The sequence below is a fragment of the Heliangelus exortis genome, chromosome 12 (genome assembly GCF_036169615.1).
Source record: "Heliangelus exortis chromosome 12, bHelExo1.hap1, whole genome shotgun sequence".
In the NCBI taxonomy this organism is placed as follows: domain Eukaryota; kingdom Metazoa; phylum Chordata; class Aves; order Apodiformes; family Trochilidae; genus Heliangelus; species Heliangelus exortis.
This window is the reverse complement of record NC_092433.1, coordinates 2,790,379-2,808,974: the sequence shown is the minus strand read 5'-3', so window position 1 is coordinate 2,808,974 and position 18,596 is coordinate 2,790,379. Positions and strand designations below refer to the sequence as shown.

The window sequence follows — 18,596 nt, the reverse complement described above, 5'->3', positions numbered from 1 at the left end:
ACACTGTCATAGCCCTTTTTTCTTTGAAGGCTATTCTAGGCAAGCTCAGTGTGAGGAACTGAAAGTTAGAACTGTGACTTTTTGTAACCCCTTGAGCAGGCCTGTGAACCACACTGCCTGTCACATGGCTCTGATATTTACTGAGGATTACTCACTGTGCCTTTTTACTGTCCTCATTTATTTTTAATTGCTAGTGAAAAAACAATAGTCTGCAAAACTCTATATGCTGAACTTGAAGCATGATCACAAGGCAGATGGTTGGTCACTTGAAAGATGCAGTTGTGATACCACTGAGGTATCACAAAAAGTAAATTCTGCAGGGAAATCTGGATTATACCCAGTGCAATGCACTCTCACCTAGAGCTGAACACTTCTTGCATACATGGTGCATGCAAAGCTCCCACTGAAACTTTTGGAACCACCTCTAATCTGAAAGATCAGAAAGGCTCTTCAATAGCAGCCTGCTTCCCACACCTCATATTTCCTGTCTTTTGTGTAACAAGGTGTGAACAGCTGCTGTAAACCTTACTGCTCTGCTCTGTACAAAACCAGGAATCATTCTGCAGCAGTTCAGGGGACCCTTTGCCAAGGGTGATTTACTGGGTTTAGAGGGATATGACAAGCAGGAAAAAAAAATTATATATATATAATAATAACTATAACCTAATGCCATTCCTCTCATCTTAACTGGGAGAGCTTGGGGTTTTAGAGCCTGGCTTTGAGCTCTCACTTTCACTTTCTGCTATCAGTATAAATTGGTGATCCCTTTGCAAAGCAGGAGCTGGTTCTCACTGGATTCCAAGAAGAAAATTGTCACCTCAGAGCTTTATCCAGGCATAACTTTCCAGTGTGAAGGGTGGGCTTCTAAATTGCCCATATGGGTATGTAAAACCAACACAGTTTGACAGTGGTGTCCCTGGTTATTTTGAGAATTCTAAATGTTTATAATATTTTATTTATATATTTTTTTATTTTTATGTAACTTAATTATATTTTATTTATTATTTATATATGTATTTTATATATTTTGAGAATTCTAAACTGCTACAGATGGAAACTGGTACCAGACTTGGTTCATTGTTTGGAACTATGAAATATTTTGCTATGTAATACATTCCCTGTGTCAGACAAGATAATTTGGGACCAAATCCTGGGTCCTTTGAAACAGGCTGTGAAATTTCTATCAGTTTAGTTAATTTACCTTTTTTGGGGAGATGATGGAGGCACTTGTATCTGAGCAGGAATTCTGTACCTCTTGGTCAATAGCTGAACATGATCTATCCAGAGTCTCTGCCTAGACAAACAAATGCCATGCTAAGTAGGCTCTCAAACTGAAACTCCTCCTTCCTCAGCCTTTCTGAAGAAATCCCTGGTCTGTAATCCTAGGTTAGGGAAGAAAGTATGGAATCTTCATGCTGAGATCACAGTGATATAAAAACTGATCAAAAAATAGCTTCCTCACAAGATTTCCATCTCAATGAAAGCAGAAAAAGCTGCTGATTCTGTTCCACTTGTCAGATAAGAAGCCCCTCAGATTATCAATGAGCTGCATCCTGTGAATCACAGAGCTCAACTGGAGCTCAGTTGTATCTTTCTTTTACTATTTGTTCTGGGATGTTAAAAACACTACTGGAAGGGGTTCAAAAGTACATTGTTGGAAAATTGTTAATGCCCTAGTCATACAATGTCATTTTGAAGCTCCCTGGGAATTTAGATTTGCACAGCTTATTAGGATATGACCTTTCCCTTGATTTTTGTATTTTAAGATCGAGTTAACATGAAATTTCCCCAGTGGGAGTTGCTCTGTTTCCTTCACAGATAAGGAAAAGAGCAATGGCAGCTCTGTCTAGAGACAACTTTCATACATTTCTACAGTAGGGACAACTTTGTGGGCTTGACAGACATCCAGTGCATTCCTAGAGGTTGAGAGGAAAGTCATGCGGCACGTTAAGGAAAAAAAAACCCAGGAACATAACAAAGGTATTTCCCTGATACTTTCACCCAATTATTTTTTTTCCAATGGCATTTGAGATTAAACTTAGAGGAATTCTATGGCCTATGGACTCTTTGGATTCAGAGGGTCAGGGTAGCAAAGAGGTAACAGCTTGTTCCTGAAACACATTCACACTCCCAGTATTTCATCACCCTCCCATCACAATAGAGATCTTGTCTCACAAATTCACACACTTCAGCATTTCCATGCTTATTATATCAGCATCTTTTTTCCTGGGATCTCATTTTCCTATCTGGCAGGTACTGCAAATGACCAATGAGAATAATCTCTCAAGTTCCTTGGTGGTCAGGGAGAGAGGTTCCTCAAGGGGCTGGTCCTGAACAGCTAAAGAAATTTCTTGGTCTCAATTATTCTGTAGATAAGGGATCTCACTCTTTGTGATGCTGCAGCATTTAAACATTTATATACAGTAAATATTTTTAATAGTTTAAGAGGGGTGCATTAAACATTTCTCAGCCTTTATTTCTCTCTATTGATGAAGCCATAATCAGTTAACTAATTAGGAGCTGAATGATTCTGCTTCTTGAAAATTCTCAAATGGCCAAGGCTGCAAAAACTAACAGCTTTCAGTAAGTTTTTTTCAGGAGTGAATAATGTTCTCACTGAGAGTAAAATCAGTGGGACAATAAAGAGATGGCTAAAAAGAATTAAACACTTTGGATGCTCAGGGTAAAAAGATTTACATATTAAGCTATGTAAACAACATTTTTGCTTTACTGCAGATAATGAAAGAAGAAAAGAAACTGATGATGAAATGAAATAAACCACATTTTTTTAACTTTTCACACAAACAGCCTGCAACTTAATACTTTGAGTAGGCACTGTGCATATAGTATTCTCATACCAATACCACATTATATTATAAATTCATGCAGTACAACATAAATTCATCATAATCATAGTGGAAAGTCATAGCAATGATACACCCAGCAAAACCAAGGAAAGATCCAAATGGTTCCTAAACCAACTTTGAGTTTCTTTGGCCTGCAGCTCATCTCACAGCAGTGACACAGAGTGTCTGCTGTGATTTGGCCACACCAAGCAGAGCCCTTTACCTTTTCCTGCAGCAGCTCTTAACAGGGGGATGTCCCCCCTGGTTAAATTTGCATTTCCAGAAAATTCCCTTCCTCTTTCAGTGGCTGACAAGTGTTTTACAACTCCAACAAACAAGCAGCAGAAAGCCTTTAAACCAAGTCAGATTTGAGGCAGAGAGGAGGAGTTAATCTGCAATTGATCCAAGGCTGATCTGTCTCTTGGCTAAGTACAAAGTCATTATCTACATCACCTGCTGAAGACCTCCATGCAACTTATCTAACAAAGCACTAAAGAAATCCAAGCTGATGTGATTTACTACCTATTGCTGTAGAGGACACTGATGTCATATAATGCATTTCAGCAAAGAAAAAAAATCCACCAGGATTCCAGAGCCATGCTAAGAATACAGAAGGGGGAAAGTACAAGCTGAGGAGTACAAACTTACAGAGAGAAACCTGTTGGCTAACATGATTTCTTCTAGAGGATTGTGTCAGCAGGCTTGTTTGAAAAGTGAATCAACAGAAATTGTGTAGCTTTTTCTGCTCTGGTGACAAAGACTCTCAATGCAGATGCATAGTGTAAGCACTAAAAGTTTATTTACAGAGGGCAGGACTGAACATTTCATGTGAACACATTCACATCATGATAAAGAACTTTGTCTCCCATTAGTAATTTAAAGAATTGTGATTTGGTCCTCCCAACACACCTATAATTGAATTCCTCAGTCATAAAATCACTGGTGCCAAACATGTTCTGATATCTTTTATCAAGCCTCTTTTTTCTTGTCATTTGTTAACATATTTCTTACAGATCTTTTCTTCTTTTTATAGATACATTTGCTTTAGTTATAAATTAACTCTGGAATTTACTCTCCCAGAGGCCACCAACTTCTGTTTTATTCTCTAGAAAAAAGTTTCATGCCATATCAATTTATTATTTGCAACAATTTTGAATAACTTTTGGTGGTTCAAATACAGAGGAGAAGAAATCTCAGAAGTCTGACAACATCATTAGGAATAAACTGAAAATGTTCAAATGCTTTTCTGTGCTTTCTGCTCTGGAGACCATGACAAGTTTACCAGAAGGGAACAATTTATATCAGGACAGAATAATAATTTTAAACAGCCTCTTAACAAACAGACACCATTTTTTTTTGGTCTTTCTGTGCTACTCCTACCTTTATGTCAAATAATTTAGGTTTGATAAATTCTATTTGATTTGACACACCAGATAGCTGCTTTTTTATGGTTTAATTCATGTTTTTGCTAAGAAAATGTGAAGGAATATCCCTTAAAGACAGAGGTCACAGGAAGTGATCTTACAGAACTTTGAACTTCTGGATGGCTTTTCCCCATAACACTGAGGTGGGCTGGGGATGCAAAGTGCTGACTGACTCCAGTTTGGGGTGGGTTAAAAATGACAGAGGTTTGTCTTTAAAAACAAAACAATTTTAAAATTACTTTTTAATTAAGAATAATGCAAAAGATCCAGGAGCCCTAGGGTATTTTTCCAGTATAAATGATTTCCATGAATTGCTTTCCCCCATTTCTAGTTTTCCATATTCAGGACAATTTCCTTCTTCCAAAAGTAAACAGAAGTTCCTTCTCTACATGCTGTTTCTGAGACTGCCACTCCTTTGACATTAAAATATCACAATTTTCATCTGATATTGCACTTTTTCTCCCTGATTTTTCCTACTTTTATTTGTTAGTCCCTCATCCTCTTGAAAAATTCTATAACGTGCTCTATTTCTCCTTGAATGCTTCATCTGTCTTATCACCTGTATTAGGTTCTTGCTGCATTTTTGTTAAGTCTGAACAAAGCATGGTGATTTCTGCTGCTGTAATTGAGCTGATATTGACACAGCTGATTTGATCAGTCAAAATATCAACTCCTACAGCAAAAAAGGAGGAAAAAGTGGCCACATTTTAGTATTTTAGCTCTCAAATCCCCAGGTCTTCTTCATCTGTTTAGATCTTACAGTTCTCTGCTTTCTATTTCATTAAAACAAAACAAAACAAATCAACAAAAAAAACCCCATCTTGGCTTATGTGTTGACACAAATTAGGGAAAATTCAGTCTGATTTGACCCTAATATTCATCTGCAATCCCATTCAGATCAATGGGTTGGGGAACATAAAGGTCAGACTGCACTGGCTTCCCTGGAGGATCAGACCCATAAAGTTATACACAAGTAGAAGCATCTCCTCTCACACCTTGTGTACACACTTCAGAACTTTGTTTGCACTGTGTACTTTCACTCGAGCCAAAAGGAATTTTCAGAGCAAACAAGTTGTAATGTATTCTTTAAAGGTGAGTTACAATGTTAGTTATCTGTGGCTCTTGGAACAGACAGGAGGAGAGTAAAAAGATCGTAATATTTTTGGTGTTTTTCAGAGTGAAGACTATGTCGTATACAAGTACTTTATTAACAGATCAGAGGTATAATTAGAAAGAGAATTTTGCCATTAAGTAACACAAACTCCAATAAAAAACTGATCCTTCACCAGGATTCTCCTAAAAAAATTAGGAGAATATCTAAAGTCTTTGTTATACGTCCCTTTCTTTATTTATATGACAGCCAAATTGACAGAAAACATAAGAAAAATCTATATAAGTAATTTTAGTCTTTCATAAAATGGCAATGCTCCACGACCTCTGTTTTGAGATATACAACTTCCATTTTGTTCTTGTATGCCATAAGTTTTCAAACTTAAGATCTCCCAATTATAAATTAATCATTTATTTGGGTTTAGAACCAGCAATCTACGAATGGAACATTAAAGCACAGCTCATCTTGGTCCATAGGGAGGAAGAAACTTAAAAATGAAATTATAACAAATCTGAGAGGCATTTAAACTTCTTCATTTTCAGCTCTATTAACAAACCAGGGCTCTCACCCTGGCCATGTTTGTTCCACTCACACTATCAAACTCCCATAGTCATCGAACCTGGGTGGCAATACCTAAAATTATATATAAAAATACCTTAAATTAAGCAATACCTAAACGGGCTGTTGCAAATGGTCCGTGGCCCACACTAACTCCCAAAGTATTTCTGGAAAAATATTGGAATGGCTGTTACTTGGCTGAGTAAAACTGGATAGAGCAGGGACAATCCTAAGAATGTAACTGTTCAACAATCCTGAGCCTGTGCCCAAGTTACACCACTTTTAAATTAACTGGTATGGATCTAGACATTGAGCTGAATTCAACTTCTCTGAAATAAGGGAATATAATTACTTCAGGGTTTTGGATTTCCTTAATTTTTTATCAGCTTTTGCTCCTAAATGTGGTCTTTCTGCCTGCAAGCTGGCAGTGCTGTAGCAGGTACTCTTTCAGGAAAGGAAAGGATGCAGCTCTGCAGACATTCAGTGGCAGTAGAAATGAGCATAAAATCCTAGAAGTCTCATGAATCTCACTGATCAGGTGTTTGCCTTGCACACTGATCTACTGAGCCCTACCAGAGAGTGTACAGAAATACTTTTCCCAAGCTCACACTTCATTTTAATGAAATACTGTAACTGCACAAAAAAGAAACTGAAGGGATGGAAATCTCTAAGATTCTCTAAGTTACGTTCTTGATTCCCCAGGCAGACAAAGGAAGAATAATGATCTGATTCCTGTATAACTGGCACCTGTCAGAGGTATTTGCCTCTCTGTCTTTGTGGCACATGAAAACAGAAGAAATATTTTGTGGCTTCAAAAGTCCCCAGTATAAAATGGCAATTCTGGAGCAAACTGGAAGCTGCTTACTGTCTTTCTCATCTCCTGCTCTGAGAGTATCATCAGGGGGCCTAAGGGAACCTGTTATAAATAATGGCTCAGAGAAGATAAAGGCAGGAAACTCCTGGGGGGCCTGTCAGTATCTCTACCCAAAGCAATGCTCATCTTTGCTGTAGATTCTCCAATTTCATGTCAGAAATTCTTATTCAGAAGGTGCTTTCTTTGAGGAGCTAGACAGCAGTTTATATCAGTTGCTGGAACCAGAAAACAGTGCTATTTAGTGTTTAGCCTACATTGTCTTTATTTAATTTCCATATTCATAGCTAAATGAGCACTCTATCACTCATACAGGTCTAAAGCCCAAAGAATTCCTTCCTCCCCCAGAGTAACTGCTAAGTGTAATTACTACATTTATTAGCCTTTCCTGGAGCAATTGTCAGGAAAGTGGCAACTGCATCTGGCAAATCAGTTTCTTCTTCCTCCTTGCTTTTTTTCTTCTTTCCTTCCAGGACAGTTAAAGTTTCTCACTCCTTTGACTCTCCCCCTTTTGCTGGGTCTCTTGCCTTGTTCACCTCAAACCTTTTCCTCCTTTTATTCTTCCCTTCAAAATGCAGCTCTGGGGAGGAAGAGGAGAGATGGCCCTGCTGTCTGCCACTGTTTTCACACCTACCAATGTATTGTAGGCCTTGGCTCTAAATTTCAATTCATTAATTCTGACATTATTAGGAGGTTCAAAGCCCATCAGTGACAACAACAGAGTTACTCTGCTACCTAAGGGTCAAGCTTCAGCAGAAATTCCAAATTGCCACATGCTGAATAACATTGTGCTGTGCCTTCCTGGAAGTGCACGGGGGAGGAGACAGGAATCTGTTGCAGAGCCTGCGTCAGAGAATGGAGTCACACTACAGTATATCAAATTTAGTGTAGGTAAAAGTTATTGTTATTCTAAACTTACCTCAGCCTCCAATATTCACTCCCTGTTCTCCTGTCCTTAGTGACAGGAAAGCTGTCACTTGCTGTTAGCATATCAGACAGTTCCTGTTCTCAAAGGAGTAATAAATAAGACTAGATTTAAAAAACAGAACAAACTTGGGCAGCAAAAGAACAATGAGCAGGAATGCCAAAATACAGTGGAAGACCACGTTATGGCATTGTCAGCATATCTTAAACCAAGAAAAGCTGAAAATCTCATAAGAGACCAGAAAGAAGAATTCAAAATCAAGAAGGTTCCAACAATAAACGTCAAACTTTGCAAAAGATATTCAAACAGCTGTACTTTTAAAGAATTTCCCTGCTTTTTAATATCTTATTTGAAAAACATGAAAAGGGATAAATAAATAAATAAAAGAGACTTAGCCAATATTCCCACTGCCTTCCTTCGAAATTTCCTTTAATTAATAAATTAAATTTCCTTTCCTGCTACTCATTGTAGATAACTTTCTTCCCAACTTTCTGCTCTCCTGGGCCTCCAAGTCCCACACTGGCTGCCTTAGATGCCTGTCTTAATCCACTGCTGCAATTAATCTAATTGTACTGAACACCAGTAGCCTCTACTAAGATTAGAGATACTCTAGCTATTTCACAACATTTCAAAGCCAGGGCATATCTTAACATTGCACATTACTCCACCTGTTCTGCACAAATTTTATTTTATGGATATTGTTGTTTGTAAAGAAGCAGAGCACTGTTGATAATATTTTTCTCTTTTAAAGCCAGAACTGACGAAATAGATAAAAAGCAGCTTTTTTTTCTGATCTCTCACCTACTCAAACTGGCACCCTGGTGACTGAAAAAAGAATGGCAAGAAACTCACATGACTTCCACATCCTCAGTGTTACATCACGAAGGATGAAACAGCATATTGTGTACTGCTCAGAGGGCTGCTGGACTGTATGTAATTCTTGCATAAAAATTGCCTTTCTTAACAAAACTGTGACTCATTAAAAATCTGACAGATACCATGTTCCATTACACAGAAGAATGAAAACACTGACAGACCATTTACATATGCACTTATTTCATAATGGGAAGAGTTAATATGAACTATGGCATTACCATGCAATGTGTTTGGGATTTTTTAATAAATTAAAATATATCTTCCCTCAAACACATCTTTGTTTTTCTAACATTCTATTTTCGAAATAAGATTTTCCTTGCCAAAAATTATAAGGAAAAGGTGTCTACAAGAAGAGATCTTTGCTGGAGAAAAAAATATCTTGTTTGCTGGAGGAAAATGTCTTGATACTGAAGGGTTTCCCAGTACCTCTTCAAGCACTGTCAAGAATTCCTGCTGATGTCAACTATGCTGTAAGAACTATTTCTTAATAAATTATAACCCTGGTCTACGTAAAGAATTCCTTAAATTTCGTTACCTCTGTCAGAAAGAAACTTGCATAACCTGATGTCTTGTCCTTCCTAGCCTTAGGAAATCCTAAAGGAGTGCTTTAGGCTTTCAGTTGTAGATTTCAGATGAAGTGCTGGGGTATCAAACTACTGTAGAAAACCCCAAACTAAACAAGATATTGGGAACACAATAAATATCCACCTCACCCAATTTAAGAGGGTAAAGTTAACCAGGCTGATCACGAGGTGGACCCAAAGAACAAGTCTTTGGGCAGTGCCCAAAGGAAAGTGTGCAAAGGAACCCTCTTGGGTCTCTTATTCATCATGCCATAATGTTCTCCTCTGCACCACAAGAACAATTAACCAATTCGAGACAATTGGCAAGCTCACATCCCAGCAAACACTCTGAGAAGCTTGCAAAACAGAACCAAGAGCAGCTGGCAAGCTCATCGTGGAAAGCAAGGATGGAATTTGCTTGCAGTAGCACTTCTGAACATCCAAAGAAGCAAAAAAAAAAAAACAACCTACAGCAAACACCAAGCTAGACACTGTTAATTAGTTGTCCACAGGATTTTTGGAAATCATTTTGCCTTATCTTGGTAATGATAACTACTTTAACATCAGGATTAAAACATGAGCCTTTTGGAGTAATTAATAAATGCCTGTTTCCTATAGTAAATCCAGGACCTGTCATAACAAATTCAGACTACTAATTTTGAAACTGATTCTGTAGTTAATTGTAACTACTCATGCTTAGCTGAGATCTTTACTAAATAACTTCCTCCAGGCCAGTTTAGGAATTCTGGTGACAGCTTCAGTATAAATGTAAAAAAAAAACCCACCCAAAAACAAAAACAAAAAAAACCAAAACCCAAAACAAACAAACAAACCCTAACTTTTTAGTGGTGCTTATTTCATTCAGAAAACTGACTTAATGCAAAATCCTTTTGTTCTAAATAAAGCTTAAAGTGTCATCTTGTTTATCATCTCAAACCATCTTCAGCAACAGCTGGAAATTCTGAAAGTGAAAGCATTCTTGCAGAACTTTTGTTTCCATTCTGCTTAGTAATATTCTAGGCAAAACTCGACCCCCCTCAAGGCACCTTTATATTGAGTGCCTCACAATATGTTTGTCAAACTCTTTTTATGGTGACAGTCACTGTGGGGCATTTACAAGAAATTAAAACTAGCCCACTTTTCTTATTGTTTCTAATAATTTTAAAAAATCAAATAACTAACGAGCCTTCATGCACAAAGGAGGCATCTCCATTTCCAGTTTAAGTGCAAATAATGGCAGGCAGGAGTGATGATAGAGAAGAAATACAGTAAAATCCTCACAGAATTTCAGTGCCTCAGAGAAGTGAATGCACCCACTGCCAGTGGTTTAGTTCAGCAGATCAGAGGAATAGCTACACCACTAGGTTAACAGGAGAACTTTGTAACAGGCAGACTACAAGATAGAAAGCAAGCAGCAGATAAAATTATTTTTCATCCTCCTGGAGGTAATGAGAACCTCAGCCTGTGGCCTCTTCAAAATTCCTCATGATTCAATTAAACATGGGCCTGAATAAGGTTAGAGGATACAGATAAAATTGTGTGTAAATAAAGCAACCTTTTGCCCTCCCATACTTCTGTACTGGCTCATCTATAGATTTCTCTGGGTGTAACTGAAAATAAAATTTGGCTTCCTATTTTTTTTACATTCTTAGGTAGCATTAAAAATCAATTTAACACTGTACCACATTATAATGTACTTCTACTCAGAGAAGAAACTGAGATTCAGCATAAAATTCTGTAGCTGAAAAACCACTGTAGGGAACAGTGAACAGTAACTCCAAGTAAAACACATTCAAGATAAAAGGATAAACTCTCCACTTTTATTTACTGTAGGCATAAAAAGTCAGTACCTAAACCTATCACGAGGAAATATGTACATTATGAAATGCAGTAAATAGAAGTGGCTGCATTTTTCCTCAAGACCCCATATTAGATAGCACCACAAAGCACCAGGTCTAGGTAGTAAAACCTGTTTTTCTGACCACCCCTACTAGAAGATACTGGTGTGAGTGTTAAAGCCTGTAATTAACATTTTTCTTCTCTTAGTTCCTTTTTTTGGTGTAACAGAGTGACTCTTTTGGTAGTCTGACACATGGTTCAAACTACCATGACTGAGAACTTACTTCACAGCAATATTAACATATTCCCCCAGAATAAATACTGGAAATGTACATCATTCTATCTCTATATAGATAGCAACCTAGGTTCAAAGCCTCTCAGTCTCCCAAACTGCTGCTACACAGCCATGAATAGTTACAGAGGTTACACAACATCTCTGTTCAATAAATCTAAACAAACACACAAGTACTATGGACCCATAATTCAATATTATAATATAAAATCCTATTTTATGCAATGTGGTGTAATCATATGTTGTGTAAAAAGTTCAAGACAAGATCATAATTCTGGGCAGGGCTACTTCGTGCAAATACAGAATTCTCTGAAAAGTAATTTGCTTAAACTCAGCAGGAAAAAAACCCCACAAGGTGCAGTAAGAAAACTTCCATCACTCTCACTTATTCTGTGTGCCTATTTCTGGCACATGCTGTTAGGTTTTTACATATACAGACAGGTAAATTAGAGAACTTGTAGCTGGAAGTCTCTGGTAAAAAAATAGAGGATTATGGCAAAAGAGAATCTGATACATGTCACAATCAGATTTGTGACAAGGAGGAAGGACATGAGTCCCCACAGAGCTCATGAAATTCCAGAAACCCGTAAAACAACACGAAGTGTATTTTCCTCCCATAGTAACTGCTATAAGACCAGAATGAGAACTCATGGGTAATTTGAAGTTCTAGAATAAAATAATAATACCAGCCGCAATGAATTATTGACTCAAAATGTTAGCATTTTGTTTAGAATTAAAGTATATTAAGAAATGGGTCGCAATGAACTCCAGAATAAAAGGCTGATGAACAGGCTACTCCTGTTACACTGGCGTTTCTTAAAGAATTGAAAGAAAAAAAAGTGTAGGTCTTTAGCTATAATCTGTATTGGTTATTTAATCTAAATAATCTAAATCTAGTTATTTGATTCCAGGCATTTAGTCTCACTGAGCAAACAGCAGTTCATTTGGAGTCAGAGCCTACACTTTCAGTATACTAAAACCACAGGCTGACTCCTAGAGCAGTCGCATGGGAGCAAGCCCTGCCTAGGACAACATTTCCACCACTGCAAACAAGCTGCAAACCTGACCCTCCCGAAACAGCAGCCCTGCCACTGACCTGAACACAGCTGAGGGCTTTTTTTTTTTTTTTTTTCTAGACTCTGTGCATCTTCCAATAAACCAACCTCATCTTTTTTTGATGCCGTGAGGTGTTCTGTATAGCTGTCTGCCGGGGTTTTATCCAGTATTTATGACACTGTGTTCTCAGATGCTTCAGATACAGCTTTTCAACTTTATAATCAGAAACTCATGCTATGGCACGAGGTTAATACATGACCTAAACATACATATCCCCTCTACAGGCATCCACATAACCACACATATATGTTCATCCTAACAGTCATCAGGCATACTTGTGCCTGAACATACATACGCAAAGCTACGCAAGCTTTTTGTGTTTTTTAAATTGCTAATTATCAACCAGCAGAGTAGACTTTGGGATTCATAGACTTGAATTCATAGACTTTGTCCTGAATGTGCAGGCTGCATAGCGTGGAGGTGATCTGCTTAGTCATGAGGGAAAGGGGTGGCTTATGCAAGTCCACAAAGCATCATCTGCTAGTTGAGTTCAGAAATTCTGAAGCCGGCGTTTGAGGTGGTTCTTCATCTTCCCCTTCTAAGCAGCAGAGTTTTTCTATTTGCAGTGAAATCTAACGAAACTGCAAAATAAAACCAGCTGTATTTACCAAGTAGGGTCCTGCTTAGAAGTTGAGGATTGTTTTCCTTTTCCCCCTGTACATTTGTGGATGTTATCACACATATAACCTAACTTCTTTCTATGTTACGATGTACATTACAATCTATTGCTGCTGTAAGAATCTATTACTGTTGTAAGCATAAATGGACACACTGAAATTTTAAATTACATTTTTTTCATCAATCCAACTGCTAACTTGTAAATTTGTACCTATTAGCATTCTCATGTCACAGATCATTTGGTATTAAGGATAGGAACAAGCTCTTCACATGAGTGAGTAACAAGATGGCCCCAGTCTTGCCTAGGCTGCTAGGTGCAACACAGGTAATTAAAATATATCTATATAGTGCACGTATCATGAACTTTAATTGGAGAATGATGTAACTATTTAGTTCAATTTTATAGAGTGGTTTAGGAGGCTGAACAGGCCGATTAATATAATGGAAGGTGTGGGTGGAGTGGGAGAAAAACGCGAACCTGATCAAATTGACTTAAGTTCTGCGAGAATCTTCAGATATGAAGGCTGCAAAAGGCTGGTTTGGATTTTTTTATTTGTTTGGTCTTAACTAAAAGAACAAAAGGCTGCGAAAAATTTAGTTGTATATTTGTCTTGTGGTGTGAGAAGAGCTGACATCTTCGGAGCAGCCGGCAAAAAGAAATCCATGTTGCAGAAGACCTGGTGGTGAAGTAGAAACTCAGTCTCTCCTATGGTTGCCACATGTATTTTCTCTTTCCTATCTCCTTACACCTGCAAGATGTGAAAGGAGCCCAAGCCCTACTCACTACAGGTGCTAGTAGTAGGGTGACAGTGTGCTTAGCACATGCATTTTCTATATACTTTGCCACTGGAACCTCAAAGAAAGCACAACTGAAGAAAGATGGGCTATTCCTCATTTTTTAAAAAAAATCCCAATTGAAAAAAGACAGACTATGCTTCATGGAAAAAAAGCAGGGGGGAGGTTGGAACAGACGAGAAAGGTGTAAGAGGTTTATCATTTAATGTAGGAATCAGTTTACCTTTCATATTCCTCTGAATCTAAAGATCTCAAGACAAATCTTATGGCTCTTGAATTTTTCATTCTGTCTTAGAAAAGCCTCCACAGGAGAAATGAAAGGGGTTTTGGAGGAGATATTTTACAAGTTCTCTAACAGTTACATGAAATCTTTAAGAACTGACCCGTTAATGGGAAGACCCAACCTCTGTTTGTGGCATGGATATGTAGGACTGGAGTATAACAGAGTATAACAATGCTCTCTTGCTTGGACTTATTTCTAACATTTTCTTTTGTTAGTCCACAAAAAGTTGACAGACAAAGAGCATTTGGTATGAAGTAGCTGAAAAACAGACCCCTGCTGTTAAAAAAATAAACAGCATTATGGAAATACAGAATGGAATAATTAGCACTCAACATCTAATATAATGCTAGATGCAGTAAGTCTATCAGTGACTAAAAAAAAGGAAACTAGTAGCAATAACTAATGGAAAGTATTGCATCTGTGATTTGCAAAGAGCCTAGCACAGAGAATTTATAATTGAATTTTAATTTCTCTTCAGTAGCTACTCTGGGAACTGTTTTAGTTTATGCCATTCGGGAATAATTCTGGTGACAAAAGCTGGTAACAGAAACTCAAATCCTGAGTATCAAATAGCCACAACTAGTGATTCACAATCAGGCTAGAAAAATAATGACCAGTGAATATATTCAACACCATTCCGAACAGATTCTACTTAAAAAAACAAAACAAAACCATGAAAACAACAAAAACAACAAAAGAAGACCTCAGTAATCAAGGTAAAAAAAAAAAAAAAAAAAAAAAATCGCAAAGTACACTTTTCATTATTTAGTCCAGCTTTGCACAAGGCAAAGTTTTTGTTCTACTTCTAAACTTTTTCTCATTTTTACAGTATAACTTCTTGCAAACTTTATTTTATTAGCCATTTCTAATGGTAGAAAATTATACTGACAGTAATTGAAGCTGGGTCTAAATTTGTTTTATTAACTTAGAAATAGGATTATGGTTATTTCAAAAAATTCACAGAAGAGTCAGATTTAGAAGCAGCGCTGATAGTGGGTGTTTTTATCAGTATCATAAAGAAGGTTATAGGGCACAGCTTAAATATCCTTCACTTAAATTATAATATTTTGTCACGTTTGTTTTTTGGTGATAGCTTATTATACGGAATATAAACTCATATCAGAAGAAAAAGAATGATTTGCATATTCTGTGCTGTAATGGAAGTTTCATTGAAAGATTATGTTTAATAAATTCTATTATCCAGGAACGTGACACTGGGAAAATCTCTATGAAATGCCTACTATCTTAAGGCTGTTTCCAGATATATAAGCTCTGAACCACTAGCAGTTAACTTTGCAAAACTGATGCTTAAAAACAATCAAATTCAAAAGCTTCCTGTGTAAAAAGATGTTTAAATTATATTTCTGATTGGTTACCATTCAAAGTCCATGCCAATTATTTTTTCAGCTCCCTCTCCCCCTCTGACAAGTCCATGCTTATATTGTACCACATGCTTAGCACACTGCTAGGAGTGATTTCTTATAATCTTATAATTAAATCTCTAAGTGATTCTTGCAGCTTTTTTTTTTTTTTTTTTTTGGGGGGGTGGAGGGGAGGGGGGGGGAGCCAAAGAGAATACTGATGTTAAACATACAACTTCATGCAAAAAATTCTGATATTGAGGGACGCACAACACGTGAAACTTCTTTTCGAAGGAGAGCGTGGAGTATCGTGTCACAGCTACTTGTTGTACGCCGGGAGTTTTTAGTTAACTAGTAACAAAATCACAGTAACCTTTTAAAAGGTAAATTACTGATTAAATTATGGAGTAATTGGCACCAGAATTTTTTTTTTTTCCCGAGTTTCAAACGCTCGTTTTCAAATGTAACAGTACTATCACATTCTATACCAAAACCTTGCTCAGAAATGGGGCAGCAAGCCCCAAATACAAGGCTAGCCCACAACCCTCGTTATTTCAAGGATAATTATCATTGATTCTTTCGGCTTAGAGTAACCTCTAGAGTAACCAAATTACGTGAAGAAACAGAGAATTTCCTGCGCTTTTCACCAGCATAAAGACCAGTCTGACATCACTGATGTCCAGAAATACATCACTGTTCAGTCAGCACTGTCTCGTCATGTGGACACAGTGCCACAAAGTTACAACACCGCAGGAACTTGCACTCTCCAGTTGTAGAATACCCCGGAGAGAAATGACACCGGGAAGATTACAAAACGCTCCCTGCAAACCTGAGGCATGCCATCAAGACATAACACATTTCAACATAGCATCTCAGTTGTTGCAGGCTCAGAAAGGCTCCCCCGACTTTCTGCGGTTGAGAAATTAAAGGGGAAAAGAAAAAAAAAAAAAAAAAAAAAAAAAAAAGTCTGTTCATTCATTGAGTGACCGAGCCAGGTGAGCACCAGCGCTGCCGCCCTCTCCGCTCCTTCCCCTGTGTCCCTGTGTCCCCCCAGGCCCCGGGAACACACAGCCCCATCCCCTCCACCTCTGGAGAGGAGGAGATCTCCCCCTCCGGCGCGCTGCTCTCCCCTCAGCATCCTCCTCCGGCCAGGGCTGCAGCGCAGCCCCGACCCGCAGCTCCTCCGGCCCGGCCCCTGCCCCGCACGCACGCTCTGCCGGGCTGGAGCACCTGGAGCCCGCACCCAGGGGGTCCTCCGGTCCCCCCCTCCCCCCCGCCTCTCCGCGGAGCAGCCTCAGCCTCTCTCCGCACCCACGCAGCCCCCGCGGGCAGCCCCAGCCTGTCCCGGCAGACCCTCTCCCCTCAGGGCCGTTCCTCGCACTCCCCAAACACTCCGCTTCTCCCCTCCGCTCCGGGAGAAGCCCTCAGACCCCGCCCCCCGCTCCCGCACCGCCACCTTTCCCTCCCCGACACCCCGAGCATCCCCGGCCGCCTACCCCGGCCCGGGGAGTGGGGGGAGCTCAACCCTCTCCCCACCCCGGGGTTCAGCGCCGGGCCCCGACAGCCCCCAGGAGTCCTTCTCTGGGCAGAGGCTGCCCTGACACGCACACCCCCTGCCATGTCTCCCTCAGCCGCGCGCCTCGCTCTGCTCTGAGCCTCCGCCACCCCCCTCACCTCGAGGGAAGCTTCCCCCGCCACCCCCCCTTCCTTCCCCGTAGCCCGCACTGACCTGGCGCTGTCAAGTCTCAGCGGGAGAAATTGTTCCCTTCTGGTGGGATAAACTCCCCCGCTCGGTCCGTCCTCCCCGCCAGGCACCGCCTCCCCGGGCCGGGCACCGCCTCCTCCCCTCACGGCCGCCGCTGAGGGACGAGCGCAGTGGCGGGAGCGGCGCGCGGGGCTGGGGCCGCGGCAGCGCTGCTGAGGGGGTGTGAGGGGGAGGGCGGGGCGGCGGGAGCCGGGGCTGAGGTACGGGGGGCGGCGGCGGGAGACGGGGGGGTCGGGGAAGAGCTGGACGAGGAGCGGGAACGGGACGGTGAGGAGGAGAAGAAGAAGGAGGAGGTGGTGCTGCTGCTGCTTCCCCTTCCTTCCCCCTTCATCCCGGTCAGTTCCCGCCGGGTCCGCGCCCGCGGAGGGAAACTGGCAGCGCGTACCTGAGGGCAGAGCGCGGGCCCCAGTGTGGGCTTGGAGTTTGATCTCTGCTCTCTGTAATCTCCTGCGCCTGAAAATTCAGATTTCGCGGCTGCTAACTGCTTTCTCTTCTGCATTCCCCTTCTCCAGCTAACTCCTCTGCGCTGCCTGTAGTTGCTTTGGTCACCTCACGTCAGGTTGTGTCCCACTGACAGGAGCACAGGCTTTTCTGAAAAGATTCTTAGCAGTAACTGAGGTAAATTTTTTTTTTTTTTTTAATTTTTTAAATTTTTTTACTTCCCCCTCACGTTTAAGATATCCCTCCGGTCCTCCCCCTCCCAAGAATGCAGAGGGAGATGGTATAGGCTGTGTTTGGTAAGTCTCAAGAGAGCAAGTTCAAACAAGCATGTCACCTCCTCCGTTTCACCCTCTGATTCTTTTAAAAAGAAGCTGGAAAAAAAAAAAAAAAAAAAAAAAGAAAAAAGTCCTAAGATCAACAGGGTTTAGAGAATCATCTCGTAAGTCAAGATGCCCCAGGATACAACAGTTTATCTTTAAAAACTCTCAATATCTTGGACATTATTAGAAGACTCAGAGGATCCTAAATTTGCCTAATTATGGTTCTTAGTCATCAAGCATTTTGAAAGAGTGCCTACACTTTATTATTTGTATACTGAAGGCAATTTATAGATTAGAGTTGAATACGTCAAAATCTCTTGGTCTTGTTCTAGATACCAACATTGCCTACAGCTTTTTGTTTATGAGAACAATCTGTCTGCAGAGGCTTCAAGCCTTGTGTTAATTTTGATGAGAATTATCTGCCCATTTGTATAGGCTTGAAGTGCTACTTCTGCCTTGACATATCAAGGATTTGTTTTTTCTATTCACACTTTTCCCTCCATCTGAATTTTTAACCTTAGAAATGCAGAAACCTTTTCTTTAAGGGTGGCTTTGTTTTTTTTTTTTTCCCTTTTTCTTTTTTTTTTTTTTT

General features: G+C 39.8%; 1 protein-coding gene and 1 long non-coding RNA gene across 4 annotated transcripts in view; one reads left to right on the top strand and one right to left on the bottom strand.

Moving 5' to 3' along the window:
* PPARG (peroxisome proliferator activated receptor gamma) overlaps positions 1–17,329 on the bottom strand; it is a 59,364-nt gene extending 42,035 nt beyond the window's left edge. The window contains exon 1 of the mRNA XM_071755464.1: positions 17,208–17,329. The gene's annotated coding sequence lies outside the window, so the exon portion shown is untranslated. The remainder of the gene's footprint in view (positions 1–17,207) is intronic.
* Positions 17,330–17,335: 6 nt separating this feature from the next.
* LOC139801378 (uncharacterized) overlaps positions 17,336–18,596 on the top strand; it is a 73,302-nt gene continuing 72,041 nt past the window's right edge. For 2 of the 3 annotated variants that reach the window (XR_011728181.1, XR_011728180.1), the window contains exon 1: positions 17,519–17,861. This is a non-coding gene — a long non-coding RNA (uncharacterized lncRNA). The other variant, XR_011728182.1, reaches the window with a different exon arrangement.